General features: G+C 36.5%; 1 pseudogene; it reads left to right on the top strand.

The window, feature by feature from the left end:
• The first annotated feature begins 21 nt into the window (after positions 1 to 21).
• On the top strand, positions 22 to 11,329 carry LOC147917220 (protein phosphatase 1 regulatory subunit 12A-like; annotated as a pseudogene).
• The last annotated feature ends 6,107 nt before the right edge of the window (positions 11,330 to 17,436 follow it).

Below are 17,436 nucleotides of genomic sequence, written 5' to 3'. Positions count from 1 at the left end.
GGCAGCGAGGGGAGGGGGAGGATGACGGAAAGGACGATTATACAAATCAGTAAGGTGCAAACTTTTGCAGAGAGCTTTCACAGGATTGGAGAATAAATTTGAGTAATACGTTCTCTATTAGAAGACTGCCTTAGTGAAAGAGGAAGAACATGGAATGGTAAAATATTCTCATCCGCCACTTTCCTTAAACGTGTTTGTAAATGGCACAGCCCCATGCCGGGAGATTCTACTTGCTGAGAGGGGTGGAAGCGTGGAATGGGGACAGTCCTCTCCCGGGAGATCCCACTGTGGGAAAGAGGGGTCGAAGTGATGAAGAGTTCGCTGGGGGCGGAGAAAGGGGATACATAGTAATAATGAACTTCATGCTAAAGACGATGATAAGGAATTCTCTAGGGGAAATTATTACTGCAGTAATAAGTTGCAGAGGCCGACTGAAGAAAAGAGGAAAATTGAGAGGGAAAAGGAGACAGGCACAGAGAGAGGGACGTTGAGAAGAGAATCCGAGATTAGGAGAAAGCAGGGATAATGGGGGCAAAGGAGAGGCCTGTGTGGGCAGAGAGATGGGACACTGAAAGGCAAAAAATGGGAGGCATAGGGACAGAAGTGGGCAGCTACGGGGCAGAACACGGGAGACTCAGAGAGGGAGACTGAGACAGAGAAAGGGGGGACTAAAAAACAGAAGGAAAAAAAAGAGGGAAGGAGTGAGGTTAGATTTCAGAAAAAAAAATCACTTCATAAAAAAAAATGAACCAACAAAACACCTGTTATAAACTTTAGACCTTACATCAAGCTTTTATAGTGTTTTAAAAATGCTTGTTAACAAACTGATGTTTCATGTGCATAAATAGATACAATTTTGAATCATCACAGTTTTCACAGGAGCCATGATTTTTGGCTTATGTAATTAAATGAGCTGCAATTTTACATTTAGCATTTTTATTTCTTATGTCAAATAAAAACATATGTGGACTTAGATAAGGAGAGATTTTATTCAGAAAGATTATTGCAATAGGAAGATTGCTCCAACCTCAGAAATCTGCAAGCATCTCAGAATCAAACAGAAAAAGGCTTTTTTTTATATGGAGGGCTAGAAGGATTAGCAGGAATTTCAAGAGGTGGGGGTGTGCAGGTGGCAAAACCAGGGCACTTCAACAGGAAATGTTTCTGTGGTCCTCAGATTCTGGGAATAAGCTATTGAGAGAGGATGTTCTGCACATCCTTAGTGTTTTAGTGTATGTTTAAACTTGGGGGCAAGCCAAAGTTTACAGTCCTGTGGGGAGGAGAGACGCCTGACTAATGACTGGTCAAGACAAAGAAGAGGGTAAGAAATAGGCAGTTGTGATCACTCACTTCCATTTAAACTTCCACATTTACATGAATATTTATTGCGTCTTGTGCTTAAGACAATGTAGCCACTGTGTTAGGCACTAAGGGTGTAGTAGTGGTTAATTCAGAATCCTCCAAGGGTGATGCCAGTAGAAGTTGTAGGAAGGAGCCAGACCGTGGACAGCCTTGTAGGAATTGTGAAAACTTCAGCTGTTGATCTTAAGAGGGATGAGAAACTGTCCTTATGTTGAATCTTATTAAAAAGGAAGTTGAAGGAGGAGGACACCTCCCTCATAATGAAAGAAATAAAAATTAAAGCTGCAGTAAGATACTATTTCTCATCTATTAGCTTGTAAAAAAAAATATTCTAAGTTTGCAAACATATGATGTCTGAAAGGCATGGGAATCAGGAATTCTCCTGTATTACTGGTGGGACAGAAAGAAAGTATAGCTATGTAGACGGTGTGGCAATAGCTAGCAAAACTACATGTATTAGTTATCCATTGCTGTGTGATGAATTATCTGAAACTTAGCAGTTTGAAACTATAATCATTTATTGTCTCATAGTTTCTGTGAGTCAAGGATCTGGGAACAGCTTAGCCAGGTTGTTCAGGTTTAGTTTCCCGACAGTCAAGCTGTCGGCCAGGGCTGCAGTTATTTCCAGACTCAATTGGAAGAGGATATGCTTCCAAATTCAACCAAGTGGCTGGTAACAAGCTTCAGAATATCACTTTCCAAGCTCAGTTCCTCACCATCTGAGCCTCTTCTTAGACTACTTGATTATCCTCACGACATGGTAGTAGTCTTCCCTCTCCTCAAGCCTGCCTCGTGGTACAGTAGCTGGCTTCTACCAAGACGCGGTGAGGGAGGGGAGAGAGAGAGAGAGAGCGCGCGAGCGTACACAAGACAGAAGCCACGTCTTTTTATAACTTAAATTGGAAGTGATATCTCATTACTTCTTCTGTATTTTGTTTGCTAAAAGTGAATCACTAAGGCCTGCCTACTATCAAAGGACTGGGAATTGAGCTCCACCTCTTAAGGGGAGGATTGTCAAAGAATATATGGACATATCTCTAAAACCACAACAACTACATAGCTTTTACCCTTTGATCTAGAAACTCCACTTCCAGGAATGTATCCCCAAGATACATTGGCAAAAAAAAAAAAGACAAAAAAATATGGTCAAAAGGTTATTCATTGCAGTACTATTTTTAATGACAAAAGACAGCAGTCAACCCCAAGATCTACTAACAGAGGTCTGGTTGTATAAATTATAGTATACACACAAAACAGTACTATTCAGCTATAAGAAAGAGACGAGAGAAATATCTTTATGTACCAATAAGGAGTGAACTTTAGGATATACTGTTATGTGAAAAATACAAAGTGGAAAAAAATGAAAATGTGTTTTGCCACTTAGTTTTTTAAAATGTGAAAATGAATGAATATATATATAGTCAATTATCATTATTCATGGTAGTTATGTTGTATAAAGTTGCTGCAAACACAGAATTAGTGAATAATGAACCATTGCTCCTAGGAGAAATATGTAAATATATATAGTATTTATATATATATAGTATCATATATTGAGTATATAACCTCAGCTGTATAAATATATTATATAACCTCACACACACACACACACACACACACACATACACACACATACACATATATACATAATACATATATATCACCTAGATTGTAATCTTAATTACAACTTTGTGAATTTTACAACTTTGTGTAATTAAGATTATAATCTTAAAATCAATTTATTGTGGTAGATTCTATTTTCTTTATTTTACAAAAGAGCAAATGAGGTTCAGAAGCGTTAAGTGACTTACCTGAGGTCACTCCACTAACAGGTGCCAGAGTTGGATTCAAACTCCATCCAACTGGCCACATAGCTGAAGTGTCTTGCACTACACTGCACTGCCCCTGCTGCCCCCATCCCCTGGTCATCTCTGAGGGCTAGAACAAGAAAGAGAGCATCCCTTTGTTCAACCTCAGCTGGAAATGTGTGCATGGTGCAACTCAAAATTTTCACTGCTCTGTGCGTGTCTGCTAATGATTGCAAAGTCACCATGAGTATTGATTCTGGGGTTACAACTGAATTTTAGCAAGTAGGTGAATTTGAAGATATGGAATCTGTGAATAATGAAGATCAACTGTATATATGCTTACCTTAAAAATAAAAAGCAGAGCCAGTCCTGATGGCCTAGTAGTTAAAGTTCGGCAGGCTCTGCTTCGGTGGCCTGGGTTCGGTTCCCAGGTGCAGAACCACACCACTTGTGTGTCAGTAGCCATGCTGTGGCTGTGGCTCACACAGAACAACTAGAAGGACTTACAACTAGAATATACAACTATGTACTGGGGCTTTAGGGAGGGAAAAAAAAGAGGAAGATTGGCAACAGATGTTAGCTCAGGGTGAATCTTTCCCAGGAAAATGAATAAATAAATCAATAACTTTGCCAATTTAAAAATAAATAAAAATAAAAAGCAAATAATGGGAGAATAAACCATCAAACAAAACACTTTCTATAAAGGGTGTTGTTAGTTATCTATTGAAACATAGAGACTTATCTCAAAACTTAGTGGCTTAAAACAACACACATTTATTTTCTCACAGTTTCTATGGGTCAGGAATCTGGACATAGATTATCTGGGTCCTCTGCTTCAGGGTCTCCCACAAATCTACAGTCAAGGTATTGGCCCAGGCTGGGGTCTCATCTTAAGGCTCGACTGGAGAAAGATCCACATTCAAGCTCAATTACATGATTGCTGGAAAATTCAATGCTTCAAGGGTTGTTGGACTAAGGGAATTCATGTCCTTCCTGGCTGTTGAATGGAAGCTACCCACAGTACCTTGCCATGTGGGACTCTCCAACTTGCAACTAGCTTATTTAATGAGGCAAGAGAAAGCGTCTTAAGTAAGATGGAAGTCACAATCTTTTATAACCTAATCACAGAAGTGGCATCACCTCGATGTTGCCATATTCTATTGGTTAGAAGCTACTTACTCATATGGGGGGTATTACAAAGGCCATGAATACCAGGAGGTGGGAATCACTGGTGACCATTTTAGACACTTCCTACCTCAGGGAAGAAAGAAATAAGATAGAGGGGACAACAATAGTACCTAACCTTCTTTGAATGTACATTGTTCTGTTGATATGATTTTGGAACCACAAAAAATTTACCTAATTATAAAACAAAATTAAATTTTATAAAACAGTTCCAAACTTCTGCTTCTGGCCCAAGTGAAGTAACAGGGAATGGATTATACTTTCACCTGAAACAATGGTTTTCAAGACATTAGACATCAGGCAATGAAAGACAGTGATCCTTAAAGATGGGAAACAAATTAGGTGACCCCTATGATTGCTCAGTTTATTGCCTTAAGAAAAATTGCCTTCCACAGGGAAGGGGAGCCCAGGCAGAGGCCAGCAGACTCCCAGAGTTGAGGAGAAAGAATTAAGAGTACAGAGAGACCAAGGCAGCTAGAGTCACAGAGCAGAGGGCCAAAGAGGAGAAAGCTGCACAGGAAGAGAACTCCAGAGACTTATAGAGTGCACCTCAAGTTTGCTTCAGAGTATTGGTCGGTATGTATGTAAGGAAACTATCAGAGTCTGAGAACAGAAACGCCTGAAAAGAATGAAGAAACAGTAACTGGAGCTCACGAAAAGCCAAGATTAATACCTGTTCCTACAGGCCAGACTGGGAAACTTTACACTTCGTGGGGCATTGGGCAGAGTACTCTAAAAGTTCTGCCTCAATAATGGGAATAATTAGCTCTACATTAACATCTTGCTCTGGTGCAATCTAACAAACCAGACCTGAAAGGATCAAACTATTTCCAAGTAACAACTGAACCGCAGAGAAAAGGTTCACAAGTATTTATTGGAACACAAAAGTATCTAGCAGCCAACAAGGTAAAATTCACATCTGGCAACAAATCAGTAATTATCAGGCATGTATAGAAACTGGAAAATGATACACATAATGAGGAGAAAAATCAATCAAAGATGGAAAAAAAGGACCAGAATTGAAAAAGATGTTAGAAATTGCAGACCTGGATAGTAACATGTTCTTACAGATCTTGCAGTCATTAAAAGGATAATATGAGAATATTATGAACAACTTTAGCCTCATAAATTTGGTAAGGTAGAATAAATGCACCATTTCCTCAAAGACCAAAACTCACCCAAGATGAAACAGATAATATGCACAGTCCTATTACTATATAAAAAAAAATTGATTCTTAATTAAAGATCTTGCAAAAAGATGGTTTCACCAAAGAATGCTACCAAAATTTAAGGAATTAACGTCGATTTTACACAATCTCTTCTAGAAAATAGAAGAGGAGGTAACACATCCCAAATCCTTTTTCAGGAAATTATTACCAAAACCACACAAAGAAGTACCATACAAAGAAAACTACAGACCAATGTCTGTTAAGAACTTAGACACAAAAATCCTCAACAAAATATTATCAAACCAAATCCAACAATCTATTAAAAGAATTATACACTATGACCAAGTGGGATGTATTCCAGGTAGCACAAAGCTGGCTCAAATTTGAAAATTAGCCAATGTTACCCACGTATCAACAAGATACAAAGAAAAAGCATATGATTATATCAACTGACGCAGAAAAGGCATTTGACAAAAATCCAACACCCGTTCATAATAAAAACTCTCAGCAAACTAGTAATAGAGGGAAATTTCCTCAACTTGATAAAGAGCATCTACCAAAAAACCCCAAAAAACCTACAGCAAACTTAATGGTGAAAGACTGAATATTTTCCCCCTTAGATCAGAAACAAGGGAATGGTGTTTGGTCTCACCACTCTAATTCAACATAGTACTGGAAATTCTACCCACTAAAATGACATAAGAAAATAAAATTAGAAGCATACTAATCAGAAAGAGAAGAAATAAAACTGTCCCTATATGCAAATGACATGAATGATTTTGTAGAAAATCCAAAGGAATTTACCAAAATTATGCCTACAACTAATAAGTGAGTTCAGCAAAGTCACAGGACATAAGATCATTAATGCATAAAAATTAATCACATTTCTATATGCTAATAAAAAATATACGGAAATAAAAACATAATACCATTTTCAGTCACTCCAAAGAAATCAAAATACTTAGACTTACACTTAACAAAACATGTATAGGATCTTTAGGAAGATAATTACAAAAGGTTGTTGAAAGAAATCAAATAAATGGAGAGACATACCATGTCCATTGATTTGAAGACTCATAACAGTAAAGATATTAATTCTCCCCAAACTGATCTATAGGTTTAATGCAATTTCTGTTAAAAATCACAGCAAGTTTTTTTTGTAGACTTAGACAAGATTATTCTAAAATCTATATGGAAAGGAACAGGCCCTAGAATAGCTAAAACAATCTTGACATTGAAGAATAAAGTGGACAGAATCACTCCCACAACTTCTATTCAACATTGTACCAGAGGTTCTAGTTAGTGTGATAAGGCAAAAAGAAATAAAAGATGTCCAGTTTGGAAAGGAAAAGGTAAAACAATCATTATTTGTAGATAACATTATCTTCTATGTAGAAAATCTGATGTATTCTACCAAAAAAAGGCTACTAGAACTAATCAGTAAGTTTAGGAAGGTTGAAGCATACTACATTGAAATACAATAATCAGTTGTATTTCTATATACTATCAATAAACAATCAAATTAAAATAAAAAATCTATTGTAGAATTTCTTTAAATATGAAAGGCTTGGGGTACATCTGACAAAAGATAGGCAATACCTATATACTTAAAACTACAAAACATTACTACTAGAAATGAAAGAAGATTTAAATAAAAGGACTATGTAGTGTTCATGTGTCAGAAGCCTTATTATTGTAAATCTCCCCAAACTGATTTATAGATTCAGTGCAATCCATTCAAAACTGCAGCAAGCTTTTGAGAAGAAACTGACAAGATGATTCTTTAAGAATAGCCAAAACAACTTTGCCAAAAAAAACCCAAAAACTTGAGATCTGATACTACCTTATCTCAAGACTTGTTATATACACAAGTACAATAATCAAGACAGTGTGGTATTGGTGTAAAGATAGAAAAATTGATAAATGAAACAGTAGATCAGAAATAGACCCAACTGATATGACAAAAAATTTTTAGCAAAGGCATTTCCATGGGGGAAAGAATAGTCTTTTCAATAAGTAGTGCTGGAATAATTGGATATCTATATTTTAAATTGAAACTTAATCCATTCTTCACACCATATACAAAAAATTAACTCAAAATAGATCACAGCCCTAAATGTAAAATTTAAAACTATAAAACTCCTAGAAGAAAATGTCAGAGAAAACCTTTGTAACCTAGGATTAGGCAAAGATTTCTTAGATAATGGCACTAAAAGCATGAACCATAAAAGAATATATGATAAATTGGACTCTGGTCTTCAAAAGACACCATTAAGAGAATGAAAAGACAAGCCACAGACTAGAAGAATATATTTTCAAATCATATATCTGATAAAAAACCAGCAGCTAGAATATACGAAGAACAATAACAACCAAATCATTAAAAATTGAGCAAAAGACTTAGACATTTCACCAAAGATATACTGATGGCAAATAAGAACATGAAAACATGCCTAACATCATTAGTCATTAAGGAAATGCTAATTAAAACTACAATGAGATACTACTACACAAGTACTAAAATGACTAAAATTAAAAAAACTAATATTACCAAGTGTTGGCAAGGATGTAGAGAAATGAACTTTCACACACTGCTGATGGGAATGTAAAATGGCGCAATCACTTTGGAAAATAGGTGATTTCCTTTAAACATAAACCTATATGATCCAGCCATTCCGTTCCTAATATTTATCCAAGAGAATAAGTATTAGGCATGTGTGCATACAACATACAATATTCAAGACACGTGTGCATACAAAAATTTGTACAGGAATGCTCATAGCATCTTTATTTGTAAGCCCCCAAAAGTGGAAGTAACTCAAATATCCATTATAGGCAAATGGATAAACTATCCATGCAATGGAATACTAATCAGCAATAGAAAGGAATGAATTCTTGATAGAAACAACAAATTGGATTAAATTCAAAATAATATAGTGAGTGATAAAAACCAGTAGAAACAAAGGTGCATACTTTATGATTCCATTTACATCAAATTCTAGGAAATACAAATGAGTATTATAGTGGCAGAAAGCAGATCACTGGTTGCCTGAGGATGGGGTGGAGAGCTGGTGAGGGAAGACCAATTACCAAGGGGTAAGAAGGAACATTTGGGGATGATGGACATATTCATTATCTTGATTGTGGTGATAGTTTCACTGGCGTATACACAAGCCCAAAGTGATCAAATTATACACTTTAAATATGTGCAGTTTATTGTTTGTCTATTAAACTTCAATAAATCTGCTTTTAAAAAAAACTCTTCACCATACCTTAAAATGCCCTACGTTACCGGCTCCTTCCTCATTTTTTGATGTCATTATAAATACTTCTTCCCCTCATTCATTCCTCTTCAGACATTCTTGTTATTCCTCAGCTCACTTTCACCTCAAGGCTTTTAAGAATGCTCTTCTTCCTAGTATACAGATTTATCACTGCTCTCACCAATTGCCATGGCACATAAGGATTTAGATAATCTTCTTCTTCTGGTCTTTCTTAATCCCAGCTTAACCACACCTTATAAACTTTCTGATTATGGAATTTTGGAATATAATTCCACACAGGTTGTTAAACCAGTAAAACTGTTCATTCACTCTACCATTTAGTCCTTTAACAAATATTTAGTGAACATCTATTATGTGCCATGCACTTTTCTAAAGCTTCGGCTATATCATTATAACAATACAGCTAAGTATCCCTGACCTAGTCATGCTTAAATTCTACCAAAGTGGACAGACAATAAACAATAAACAAAATAAATTACAATATGACAAGACTACCATTAAAAAAGTAAAATAAAGCAAGGTGATTATTAACACTTGGGGTAGTGTTACATATGGAGGTCTGCTAGTCTTAGAGAAGTCTGATATAATCAGTCATCTAAGAACACAGAGTCATAATACGGTGCAACTCTACAGTGATAAAATATTACACAATGATAATTAAAAGTGTCTGCCCCACAAAGCTACCAGAAGAAAGAGAATAATAAAGATTAGAGCAGAGTTAAACGAAATAAACAATAGAAACCAATACAGAAAACCAACGAAACCAGGAGTTGATTCTTCAAAAAGATCAACAAAATTGGCAAACCTTTAGCTAGATTCAGAAAATTAGAGAAAAGATTCAAATAACTAAAATCAGAAATGTAAGAGGAGACTTGTAATTGATTTTACAGAAATAAAAATGTACTATGAATAATTATACATCAACAAATTAATGAAATGGACAAATTCTTACAAACCCAAAACTTACCAAGACTGAATCATAAAGAAATAGAAAATCTGAATAGCCCTAAAACTAGTAAGGAGATTGAACAAGCAATCAAAAACCTCTCAACAAATAACCCTGACTATAACTGCTGTCGGCACTGTCTCCTCCACATCAGAGGTCAGGGAGAGACGCAGATCATTCCTCACTCCTGTTAGAGATGAAGAGTTTGAATCCCAAAGAAAAGCAAGCTTTAAACAAGCAAGACAGTCTAGAAGATCAACACAGGGGGTGACACTGGCTGATCTTTAGGAAGCTGGAAAAAACAAGTCATTCTACTCAAACCAGAGAACAAGAAAATGAAGGAAAAAAGAGAAAAAAGAAAAAAACGATCAAGAGAAGCAAGAAGAAAAGGAGTCAGAAACATCTTAGACAAGATGAATATAAGGAAAAGTACTCCAGAACATATAAGACTTATTAGCTTTACAGACCAGACTCAACTTCAAGTTCAACCACTCCATCCTTTTCACTTTCTACCATGAGCAGTTCACTCGATGCTTCAAGTCAACTAAATAGGCCAAATAGTCTTGTAGGAATAACTTCTGTTTACTCCAGAGTATTAACAAAGGAAAGTGAAAGAGAGGGAGGAAAAGAGAAGAGGAAAAAGAAGAGAATAAATCATAACCTAAATCAATCGGAGAATGACAATGACCCAACAGAGAAAAGAAGATCTACAGAAGTTTCATATTGGAAACGATAGCGATGAAAATGAACAAGAACAACAATCATACAGAAAGAAGATGGATCCAATAACAAAGAAACTTAGGGTCCATTTCTAAATATGAAACCAGTTCCACATCAGCTAGCGATCAGTCTCATTCCTTGCTGGGTCGCTCTGGATCATACAGTTACTTAGAGGAAAGAAAAACTTACAGTAGCAGGCTGGAAAAGGATGATTCAACTGACTTCAAAAGCTTTATGGGGGTCCGGCCCCGTGGCCTAGTGGTTAAGTACAGCACCCTCTGCTTTTGCAGCCTGGGTTCACAGGTTTGGATCCCGGGCGTGGACCTACGCCACTCGTCAGCCATGCTGTGGCGGTGACCCACGTATAAAATAGAGGCAGACTGGCATAGATGTTAGCTCAGGGCTAATCTTCCCCAAGCAAAGAAAAAGAGGAAGATTGGCAACAGATGTTAGCTTGGGGCTAATCTTCCTCAGCAAAAAACAAAAAAACAAAAACGTGGAAAAAAAAAAGCTTTATGAACAAATTCTAGCTGAAAATGAAAAGATAAAAACACAGCTACATGATACAAATATGGAACTGACATCTTAAATTGCAGTTGGAAAAGCCACCCAGAGACAAGAAAGATTTGCTGAGAGGTCACCACTGGAAATGGAAAAAAAGGAGTGAAGAGCTCTAGAAAGAATAATATCTGAAGTGGAAGAAGAGCTCCAATGTTACCACACCTAAAAGCAGACAACCTGAGGCTAAAAGATGAAAATGTGGCCTCAATCAGAGTTATAAGCAAACTTTCCAAATTAAAAAAAGCAGCAAGTAATGGAATTGCACATATTAGTAACCCAGTGGGCCATAACTGACAGTCACAGGAAGCCTGGGAAGAATCCTTAAAGGTCATTTTTGCATAGCCTGCCAAATGCCCACTTATCTAGGATTTTTGTTTCATTTTCTTCTTGTATCTGAGACCATTGTTTCATGTTAATGCAGCTGCTGTGAAGTTTTTTGTTGTTGTTTGTTTATTTTTACTGACTGAGAAAACTTGTTTATAGCTCCAGGATATAAAGGAAGTGTTCAATGCCAGATAAGCCTCAGATATTTAACCAGTAAGCCTTAGTGGTGCATAAACACTTTTGTGTCAACAAAAACTTTCAGCTCTCACAGAAGAGTTATTCAACATTTTTTCATGTGTCAGTTTCCAGTTTTTTGATATTTAATCTTTTTGCCTTATATCTAAGTTTGGGTTTGTATTTTTTCCTTCTAATTCTTCACGTGGCAGACTCTTCTATGTTTTCAAAGCTTTCTCATTTACAGAAAAGAACACTTGCTCTTCCGAATCACTGTCATGTACTAGGTTAATGCTGTGTTCTCTCCCAATTAGAACTAAATTGTTTGATGGAACACTTGCTTTCACTGTTTGTACAATATGCATTTGTTTCTTTTTTGTGTGTGTGTGTGTGAGGAAGATCAGCCCTGTGCTAACATCCACACTCATCCGCCACTTTTTGCTGAGGAAGACCGGCTCTAAGCTAACATCTATTGCCAATCCTCCTTTTTTTTTGTTTCCCCCCAAAGCCCCAGTAGATAGTTGTATGTCATAGTTGCACATCCTTCTAGTTGCCGTATGTGGGACGTGGCCTCAGCATGGCCGGAGAAGCGGTGCGTCTGTGCGCGCCCGGGATCCGAACCCGGGCTGCCAGGAGCGGAGCGCGCGCACTTAACCGCTAAGCCGCGGGGCCGGCCCCAGCATTTGTTTCTTATATGAATGCTTTATAGTCAATTGAGATTAGATTCTTTTAAATCCTATTTTCTGCCTTCATTGGTCACTTTTTTGTTTCCGTTTTTGATTATTGTAGTATAAGATGTTAGATTCTGTAATCTTCATATTCATCTTAGCAGCTACTGAGTGATGCTATGTTTATAAATTAGTGTTGTTAAATTAGTGTTGTTTTGATTTTCAGACCACACATGGCATGCTTGACTATTTTATTTCAAATGTCTGTTAATGCAGTGTACGTAGGCTACTCCAAAACTGTGTTAAAAACAAAATTTGGTAACAATCTGCTATAAAGATTGTAAAAGAAACATATTATGTGGAGTCCTATCTTTACAAAAGTTTTCTACTGTAAAGTGCTTTTATTTTTATTTTGTTTTCATTTGATGGTATTCAACCATAAAGTTGCATAAGATAACTGCTTCACATTTCACCTACTTATATTTATCTGAGTGCTGTCTAAAACTGTTGTGATAGCCAAAGTAATGCTATGAAATCATCTGCAGACGTAACTCATGATTAATGTTAAATGCACTGTTACTGCCACATGAAAAGACAGATTCTGATACCACCATCATGTTCAGACTACTTTATACATTTCGGTGGTCTTTTTTATTTTTTAAAGCAAAATGAAGCACATAATGAAGATAGCTTTTATTTGGGCAAATAGCTTTTATATTTTCATTAAACCATGCAAAAAATACCATGTCTTTCTATTTCAACGTTGCAAGTCTCACACTCCCTGATTTCAAAACTTATTACAAGCTACTGTAATCAAAGCAGTGTGGCACTGGCATAAGAATAGACATATAAACCAATGAAACAGAATAGAAAGCACAGAAATAAACACTTGCATATACGGTCAAATGATTTCCACAAGGATACCAAGGCCACTTAACAGAGAAATGGAGAAAAAAATGTTTTTTTCAACAAATAGTGTTGGGAAAACTGGCTATCCACATGCAAAAGGTGAAGCTGGATGCTTATCTAATGCCATACAGAAAATGAACTCAAAATGGATCACGGTCCTAAACCTGGCAAAGCTGTCTTTCAGAAATGGAGAGATAAAGACTGCCCCAGACAAACAACAACTGAGGGAATTCATCACCACTAAACCAGCCTTACAAGAAATGTTAAAAGGAGTTCTTCAAGCTGAAAGGAAAGGATGCTAATTAGTAATATGAAAATATAACACTCGATGGTAAAGGCAAGCATATAGTAATCAAATTCAGATTACTCTAATACTGTCATATGGTGGTGTATTAACCACTTAACTCCAGTAGAGAGGTTAAAGGACAAAAGTGTTAAAAATAACTACACCTAGCCAAAATAATTTGTTAACGGATACACAATATAATAAGACATAAATTTTGACGTTAAAAACAAAATGAGGGGCCGGCCCTGTGGCTTAGCGGTTAAGTGCGCGCGCTCTGCTGCTGGCGGCCCGGGTTCGGAACCCCGGGCGCGCACTGACGCACCGCTTCTCTGGCCATGCTGAGGCTGCGTCCCGCATACAGCAACTAGAAGAATGTGCAGCTATGTCATACAACTATCTCCTGGGGCTTTGGGGGAAAAAATAAATAAATAAAATTATAAAAAAAAACAACAACAAAATGAGGTAGGGAAATAAAAGGGTAAAGTTTTTGTATGCACTCAAAGTTAAGCTGTTACCAGCTTAAAATAGAATATTATAACTATAAGATATTTTATGTAAGGCTCATGATAACACAGCTAAAACCTATTTTAGATACACAAAGGATAAAGAGAAGGGAATCAAAGGATATCATTTAAAAAAATCATCAATTAACAAAGGAGGACAGCAAGAGAAGAAGAAAAAAACAAAGGAAATACAAAACAGCCAGAAAACAATAAATAAGGTGGCATCAGTGAGTCTTTACCTATCAATAATTACTTAAATATAAATGAATTAAATTATCAAATCAAAAGGTATAGCATGGCTGAATAGATTAAAAAAATAAGACCCAATCAAAGGCTGCCCACAAGAGACTCACTTCAGCTTTACAAACATGTATAGGATCAAAGTGACAGGATGGAAAAAGGTATTCCAAGCAAATGAAAAACAAAAGAGATCAAGGTAGCTATACTTATATCAGACAAAATACACTTTAAGTCAAATATTGTAACAGAGACAAAGAAGGTCATTATATAATAATAAAGGGGTCAAGTAATCAGGAGGATATAACAATTATAAATATATATGTGCCCAACATTGGAGCACCTAAATAAATATATTAAGCAAATACTAACAGATCTGAGGAAGAAATAGACAAAAATACAATAATAGTAGAGGACTTCAGTACCTCACTTTTAACAATGGATAGATCATCCAGATAGAAAATCAATAAGGAAACATTGGACTTGAACTCTACTTCAGATCAAATGGACCTAACAGACATATACAAAACATCCCATCAAACAGCAGCAGAATACACATTCTTCTCAAGGGCACACATTACATTCTCCAAGATAGATTATAGGATAGGTCACAAAACAAATCTTAGAAAATTTAAGAAGACTGAAATCATACCAAGTATCTCTTCTAACCACAATGGTATGAAACTAGAAAACAATAACAAGGAAAATTGGAAAACTCACAAATATGTGGAAATTAAACAACACATACCTAAAGAACCAACGAGTCAAAGAATAAATCAAAAGGGAAGTAAAAAAAATCATGAAACAAATAAATATGGAAACAACATAACAAAACCCATGGGATACAGCAAAAGCAATTCTAGGAGGGAAGTTAATACTGATAAATGCTTACATTAAAAAAAAAAACTCAAACAGGGGCCAGCCTGGTGCTGTGGTAGTGAAGTGCGCGTGTTCCGCTTCGGTGGCCCAGGGTTCGCAGGTTCAGATCCTGAGCACACACCAACGCATCGCTTGTCAAGCCATGCTGTGGCAGCCTCCCATATCAAGTAGAGGAAGATGGGCACAGATGTTAGCTCAGGGCCAATCTTCCTCAGCAAAAAGAGGAGGATTGGCATCGGATGTTAGCTCAGGGCTAATCTTCCTCACAAAAAAAAAAAAAGACTCAAACAACCTAACTTTATATCCCAAAGACAGAAAAAGAAGAAAAAACTAAGCCAAGGGTAGCAGAAGGAAAGAAATAACAAAGATCAGAGCTGAAATAAATGAAATAGAGACCAGAGAAACAATAAAAAAGACCAAGAAAACTAAGAGCTGGTTTTTTTGAAAAATAAAATTAACAAAACTTTAGCTAGACTAAGAAAAAAATGGAAGACTCAAAATCAGAAATGAAAGAGGAAATATTACAACTAATACCACAGAAATACAAAGGATCATAAGAGACTACTTAGAACAACTATACGCCAACAAAATGGATAAATCCCTAGAAACATGCAACCTACAAGACTGAATCATGAAGAAATAGAAAATCTGAACAAACCAATAATAATGAGTAGTAGATTGAATCAGTAATAAAAAACCTCCCAAAAAAGAAAAGCCCAGGACCAGATGGTTTCATTGGTGAATTCTGCCAAACATTTAAAGAAAAATAAACCACACTCTTTCTTAAACTCTTCCAAAATATTGAAGGAGGGAACATTCTCAAACTTTACTAGGCCAGCATTACTCTGACACCAAAGCCAAATAAAGACATTACCAGAAAAGAAAATTACAGGCCAATATCCTTGATGAATATAGATGCAAAAATAGTCAACAAAATATTAGCAAACAGAATTCGACAGCACATTTAAAGGGTCATAAACTGTGATCAACTGGGATTTATACCTGGGATGTAAGGCTGTTTCAACATACACAAATCAATAAATGTGATACACCAAATGAACAGAGTGAAGGATAAAAATCATGTGATCATCTCAATACACGCAGAAAAAGCATCTGACAAAATTCAACATCATTTCATGATTAAAAACCCTCAACAAATTAGGTGCAGAAGAAATGTACCTCCACATAATGAAGGCCATATATGACATGCTTACAGCTAACGTCATAATCAATGGTGAAAAGCTGAAAACTTTTCCTCTAAAATCAGGAACAATATAAGGATGCCCACTCTTGCCACTTCTACTCAACATAGTAACTGCAAATACACATATTTCTAGGCATGTGGTATTTTTCCTGCCACTGTAATTGATATCTTTAAATTTTCAGTTTATATCTGTTGCTAATATATAGAACTTTATTTTTAAAAACACTTTATATACATAAACCTTGCTAAACTTTGTATTTCTAATTAATCTATACATTTTTATTTTCTAAGCATACAATTTTATAGCCTACAAATAATGTCTGTTTTATTTGTTGCTTTCCAATCATTATACCAATTTTTTTCTTGCCTGATTTCCCTGACTGGGTCCTCCAATACATGTTGAATAGAATTGGTGAAGATGTACATTGTCTTTTTTCCAGAACTCAAAGGGAAAATCTTCTATACTTCACCAGTAAGTGTTAAGTTTTTCTGTATTTTATAGCAATATATAGGATATGTTGTCATGATCAGATTAATGAGGTTCCCTGGGAGCTGAAATGACAAAATGGAAGGCCTGTGAGTAGGTAGGAACTCTGGAATCTTTATTTCCCTTACATAATTTCCGTAACAGTCACTATATCATCATTTTCTCCTCACAAAATTTCTGTATGTTCCTGAGAACTTGACTTTCCCATGCCTCCATGAGGGCCAGGTGGGGCCAACTTTCTTCAACACTCCTCAAAGCAGATCACGCCATGGGACATGACTGAAGGTTTTACTTCTCAGGTCCAAATGGCCAGTCATATCCAATATCAATCACTGTTCACAACGACACAAAGAACGTTCTCACACAGGTTTGCACATCTTTTTGAGGTATGCCATTGCCTCTGCAGAGGTTCTCATGCAGAGTCTTAGTTCTCAGAGCAAACACTGGGGCCCTGCAGAGAAAGGGTCAGCTAGACAATAATGTGGAGGAATCAGGTAGAAACTTTATATGTAGACACTGTATTCAGCTACACGGGTCACTACATCCCTGCATGTGACCTCTCCCTAAGGGGTGCTTACTGAAGATTCTCATGGGACAAGGGGCCACAACAAAGAACACATTAGCGTTTTAGAGATAGTAGGTGGGATTTTTATGTCCTGACGTGATACTTGCCCGAGTAAGCTATCCCAAGCATGTATTCTCCACTCCCTAAGGATTTTTCTCTGAGGGT

Source organism: Ceratotherium simum, chromosome 4 (assembly GCF_057802395.1).
Source record: "Ceratotherium simum simum isolate JZ-2026a chromosome 4, ASM5780239v1, whole genome shotgun sequence".
NCBI lineage: Eukaryota > Metazoa > Chordata > Mammalia > Perissodactyla > Rhinocerotidae > Ceratotherium > Ceratotherium simum.
The sequence above is the reverse complement of the archived record's forward strand: the minus strand, read 5'-3'. Positions and strand labels throughout refer to the sequence as shown.